This window comes from Vicia villosa, linkage group LG2 (genome assembly GCF_029867415.1).
Source record: "Vicia villosa cultivar HV-30 ecotype Madison, WI linkage group LG2, Vvil1.0, whole genome shotgun sequence".
In the NCBI taxonomy this organism is placed as follows: Eukaryota; Viridiplantae; Streptophyta; class Magnoliopsida; order Fabales; family Fabaceae; genus Vicia; species Vicia villosa.
This window is the reverse complement of record NC_081181.1, coordinates 2,401,176-2,407,175: the sequence shown is the minus strand read 5'-3', so window position 1 is coordinate 2,407,175 and position 6,000 is coordinate 2,401,176.

The window sequence follows — 6,000 nt, the reverse complement described above, 5'->3', positions numbered from 1 at the left end:
GGAATGGCGCCACGTGACATATTTGCATGCATACGACAAGCAAAGTGGCGCCTACTCATAAAAATAGCATGCATGTGTCATCTGAGATGGCGTGTACGTTTTGGTCATTTCTAAAACCTGCTTATTTACGTAATTTCTTCCGAATATTTTATCAATAATATTATATTGTTTAATAATTTGTTTTGAGAATGAATGTAATATTTTGTTATATACTTTTATAATTTCTTTTTCCTTTTATTGTTTATTTGGATATGATTATTATTGGTATGTGAATGAAAAGAAGAGGATAAAGAAAACTCCTATTGTTTCCACTATTGCATTCTTGCTACTTGAAAATCATGAGAAAAATTGTAACTCATGTAAGTATAATATTAACAGTAATCTTTGAGAGAAATGTGTATTTGATTTAAATTTATTTATTTAAGTATTGGATATCTTCAATAAACAAAAATGATAGTGTGAGAATAATCTATTTTTCATTGGAACTCTCTCAATTATTCATGCATTATTATTAATGATTTTGGAGGTACCATTTGCACTTTACTTAGAACAGAACTTTGGGTCATCTAGAATATAAACGACATCTTATTTGAAAATACTAAAGTTATCCACATCATTTGTGAAGACAAAGCATATTGCATATTTCATGGTAAAACTCGCATCCACTAACAATAATCTTCTGATTCACAACTTCCTTTCATCAGAAAGGAATTTAATTTTATCAAATCCTATGCATGAACAGCCCACCAATAGCACACGTAGTTAGTTAGGAGTCTGTTATATTTCAGTTACATGTATGAGTTTTATATACTATACAAGCTAGCATAGGTAGCTTATGGTGTAGCTCAGCTTTACTTGTATATATACTTGCACTGTAACCTCTCCATAGCTAATGAGAATCTTCTTATTTCACTATGTTCATTGAGTTTCATAATATGGTATCAAGCCATTATCAATGAATATTCTTCAAATTTCTCATTCCTCTTGTTGAGCTTTTTCATCATTTTTCTTCGCAGTTTTTTTTCTCATCTGCATATTGTTCTTGATCGTTTCTTTTTCCCATTGTTTCTTCATCTTTCGTTCACACTCTCGTGTGCACATCATCGATCCAATCATGCCTCCGCGTACCGCACCTAATTCTCAGCTTGATCTTGATTCTGTCTCCTACATTCATCCCAGTGAAGGCCCTAATACTGTTATCGTTACACCGAAGCTTGATGGTTCAAATTACCTCACATGGAGTCGCTCCATGCAGCGTGCTCTTGGCGCCAAAAACAAACTTAATTTTCTTGATGGTTCGATGGATCTTCTTGATGAAGATCATCTCAATTTCACACAGTGGCAGCGATGCAATCACCTTATTCTCTCTTGGATCATCAACTCAGTGAGTGACCAAATCGCTTCCACCATTTTATTTCATGAAAATGCTATAGATGCTTGGCACAATCTTCATGAACGGTTCTCTAAGGCCGATCGCATTCGCATCTTAACTTTGCGTTCCAAGATCAATAATCTACGTCAGAATTCTAGGTCTGTTATGGAGTACTTTCTTGAGATTAAGGGCTTATGGGAAGAGCTTAATTCCCATCGCCCTCTACCTATTTGTGTTTGTGCTCATAGATGCCATGCAGTGCAAAAAGCTCAGGATCATCTCCTTGAGGAACAAGCTATACAGTTTCTCACAGGTCTTGATGATAAGTTTTTTGCTGTAAGAACTCAAGTATTGATCATGGATCCCCTACCATCCATCAATCGAATCTATTCTCTTGTTGTGCAAGAAGAGAGTCACCATCATACGACTACTCCCAATGATGATTCTTCTATCCTTGTGAATGCTGCTCAGAAATCCGATTTCAAACATAAAGGTTTTCAGAAATCCTCTCCTCGTGTTTGCACCTTTTGCAATAGAATTGGTCACACCGTTGATTTCTGCTACCAAAAACATGGTCATCCCAATTTCAACAAGAATAAATCCTCTGTTAATGCTAGTCAAGTGGATACACCTGCCACTGAATCTCTTGTTGCAAATCCCGAGCCTCAGAATAACACACCAATTACACAAGCTCAGTATGACCAGTTGATTACTCTATTGCAACAAGCTAATTCATCTGCCCTTGCTGCTAGTGTTACTACTAATCAAGTGTCCACTAGTATGCTACCTTGTGACCAATCCTCAGGTATCTTTTGCAATACCACTCAGCATATGCTTAAAGCTCCTCATTCCTGGATTTTGGATTCAGGGGCAAATGATCATGTTTGTTCCTCTTTGCAATTTTTTCACTTTTATTATAAAATTGCACCTGTTAAGATTACATTGCCTAATGGCAATAGTACCACTGTTCATTATGCTGGTAATGTTAGGTTTACTTGTAACGCCCCAGACTGCTTTCGGGATGATCGACTGACCCCACAAACCAATACGGGTCTTTTCAGCATGCTTTGACCTCACTCGCACGCTTCCCAGGAAACTTCCCAGAAGGTCACCCATCCAAATACTACTCCAAGTCAAGCACGCTTAGCTATGGAGTTCTTATGGAATGAGCTACCGAAAAGAAGATGCATCTTGTTGGTATAGGTAGTACCTATTAATCCTTATAAGCTTTCCTTCAACCATGCAGTCCCATACCTGCATAGCCTTAGGATTCCTCTCATCCCGATGTGGCGACCACCCTTGCCATCTAGGCCTCAGGTTTTACATGCGGTGCAACCACCCCTCGCCTTCTTCGGCCTCGGGTGTTACATGCCCACCAGCTTCCGCATGGTTCGTCCTCGAACCACATCGTACTGGGAGAGGTCTGGCTATGATACCATTTGTAACGCCCCAGACTGCTTTCGGGATGATCGACTGACCCCACAAACCAACACGGGTCTTTTCAGCATGCTTTGACCTCACTCGCACGCTTTCCAGGAAACTTCCCAGAAGGTCACCCATCCAAATACTACTCCAAGTCAAGCACGCTTAGCTATGGAGTTCTTATGGAATGAGCTACAGAAAAGAAGATGCATCTTGTTGGTATAGGTAGTACCTATCAATCCTTATAAGCTTTCCTTCAACCATGCAGTCCCATACCTACATAGCCTTAGGATTCCTCTCATTCCGATGTGGCGACCACCCTTGCCATCTAGGCCTCAGGTTTTACATGCGGTGCAACCACCCCTCGCCTTCTTCGGCCTCGGGTGTTACATTACTTCTCTTCTTTATCTTAACCATGTTCTCTTTGCACCTGAATTCAATCTCAACCTCATATCTATCTCTAAGCTTTGCCATACCTTGACATGTTCTGCTATTTTCTTTGTTGATCAATGCTTATTGCAGGAGCTGAATACCTCGAGGATGATTGGTTTGGGTAAAAAGGAGAATGGCTTGTATATCTTGCAGATAAAGGATGCTCAATATAAAGATTTCCCTGGATATCTCCAAGTTCATATCCCATCTCAAGCAAACTCTTGTCATACACACAATTCTAATCAAAATGTTGTACTACCTAAAAATGCCCTTTGGCATTTCAGACTTGGTCACATGTCCCCTAAGAGATTAACTCAAATGTCAAAATTGTATTCTTTTTCTAATTTTGATATTCATGCCACTTGTGACATTTGTCAACATTAGACAAAGAAAACTGCCTTACTACCCTAGTCATTCTTTAGCTTCCCACATGTTTGAACTTATACACTTTGACATTTGGGGCCCTTTGTCTGTTCCTTCAATTCATAATCACAAATATTTCTTAACCATCTTAGATGATCATTCTCGCTTTGTATGGATAGCTTTACTTAAATCTAAATCTGAAGTTTCTCAACATGTACAGAATTTTATCAACATGATCATTACTCAATTCCATGTCACTCCTAAAACCATCAGGTCCGATAATGGTCCTGAATTTCTCCTAAACCAATTCTATGCCTCTAAAGGCATCATTCACCATAGGTCTTGTGTTGAGAACCCACAACAAAATGGTCGTGTCGAGCGGAAACACCAGCACCTTTTAAATGTAGGCAGAGCACTTTTATTTCAATCTAAACTTCCCAAATCCTACTAGTCTTATGCCATTCAATATGCTACTTTTATCATCAATCGTGTACCTACACCCATCCTTCAGAACCAGTCCCCTTACCAAGTTTTACATGATACTACTCCTGCCTTAGATACCTTTAAGGTATTCGGCTCACTTTGTTACGCCTCAAATATCCAATCCCAAAGAACCAAACTTGATCCCCGTGCCCGTAAATCCATCTTCCTAGGCTATAAAACTGGCATGAAGGGTTATGTTCTTCTTGATTTTCACACATCTGAGATATTTGTGTCTCGCAATGTCAAGTTTCATGAACACATATTACCATACAGTAGTTCTGCCACTGATCCTCAAGACTCCACTCCTTGGTCTTACTTTCCATCCAAGTCTCCCATCAACCCATCTAACACCACTCCTCCTACTTCACCACCTGATACTCAGTTTTCCATACCCTCACCTCCAGCTTCAAATCCATCCATTCCACCCCAGCCTCTCTCTTCTGACACTCCACTTTCTAACCCTACATCTCTCACCCGATCATCTTCTAGAATGAGACAACATCCTCAATATCTACAAGATTATATATGCAATTCTCTCCATACTTCAAAGCAACCATCCCCAGGTATTTCGTATCCCTTGTCCCATTTTATTTCGCATGATCATCTTTCTTATGCTCACTCTAAATATGCTTTATCTCTGGTCTCTAACTCTGAACCTAAGACTTATAGTGAAGCTTCTAAACATGATTGCTGGAACCAAGCAATGCAAGTTGAACTTTCAGCTCTTGAGAAAAATGGGACATGGAAGATTGTTGATATTCCACCTGGTATAAAGCCTATTGGCTGTCGTTGGGTGTATAAAATAAAGTATCTTGCTGATGGTTCTATCGAGAGATACAAGGCGCGTTTAGTTGCGAAAGGTTACAATCAAATCGAGGGCCTTGATTACTTTGATACGTACTCCCCAATTGCCAAGATCACCACTGTTTGTTCTGTCATTGCTCTTGCCTCTTGCAAAAACTGGTACATCCATCAGCTTGATGTCAACAACGTGTTTTTGCATGGAGAGATTGCAGAAGATGTCTACATGGTTATTCCTCCCGGAGTTCACACTGCGAAACCTAACCAAGTTTGTAAGCTCGTGAAATCTCTTTATGGCCTTAAGCAAGCTAGCCGTAGGTGGTATAAGCGACTCACAACATTTCTCCTTGCACAACATTACACTCAGGCTACCTCTGATCACTCCCTTTTCATTAAATCCATTGATACTTGTATCACCATTCTGTTAGTGTATGTAGATGATGTCATTGTCACTGGCAATGATCATGCAGAATTACACTCGATCAAAATGGCTTTACATTCAACTTTCCAGATCAAAGATCTTGGCAAACTGCAATATTTTCTAGGTATCGAAGTTGCTTATTCTCAAGCTGGCATTCTTCTTTACCAACGTAAGTATTGCTTGGATTTAATAGAGGACTCTGGCTTCCTTGATTCAAAACCTGTATCCACTCCTGCTGATCCTTCTATCAAATTACACCATGATTCGAGTGAAGCTTATCACGACATCCCTTCTTATCGAAGACTCAGTGGGAGACTCCTATACCTCAATGCCACCAGGCCAGACATCACCTTTTACACACAACAGCTGAGTCAATTCTTGTCAAATCCCACAGTTACACACTTTAATGCTGCTTGTCGTGTCTTACGATATCTCAAATCTTGCCCTGCCCGTGGTATACTGCTTCCTCGTGACTCCACATTACAGTTGCATGGCTACTCCGATGCTGATTGGGCAGGTTGCTTAGATACTCGTCGATCCATCTCTGGGCAGTTTTTCTTTCTTGGTCGCTCACTGATTTCATGGCGTTCCAAAAAGCACCTAACAGTGTCCAGATCTTCATCAGAAGCTGAGTACCGTGCCCTCGCCGCAGCCACATGTGAACTTCAATGGTTATTGTTTCTCTTGCGGGATCTCCATGTTCAAT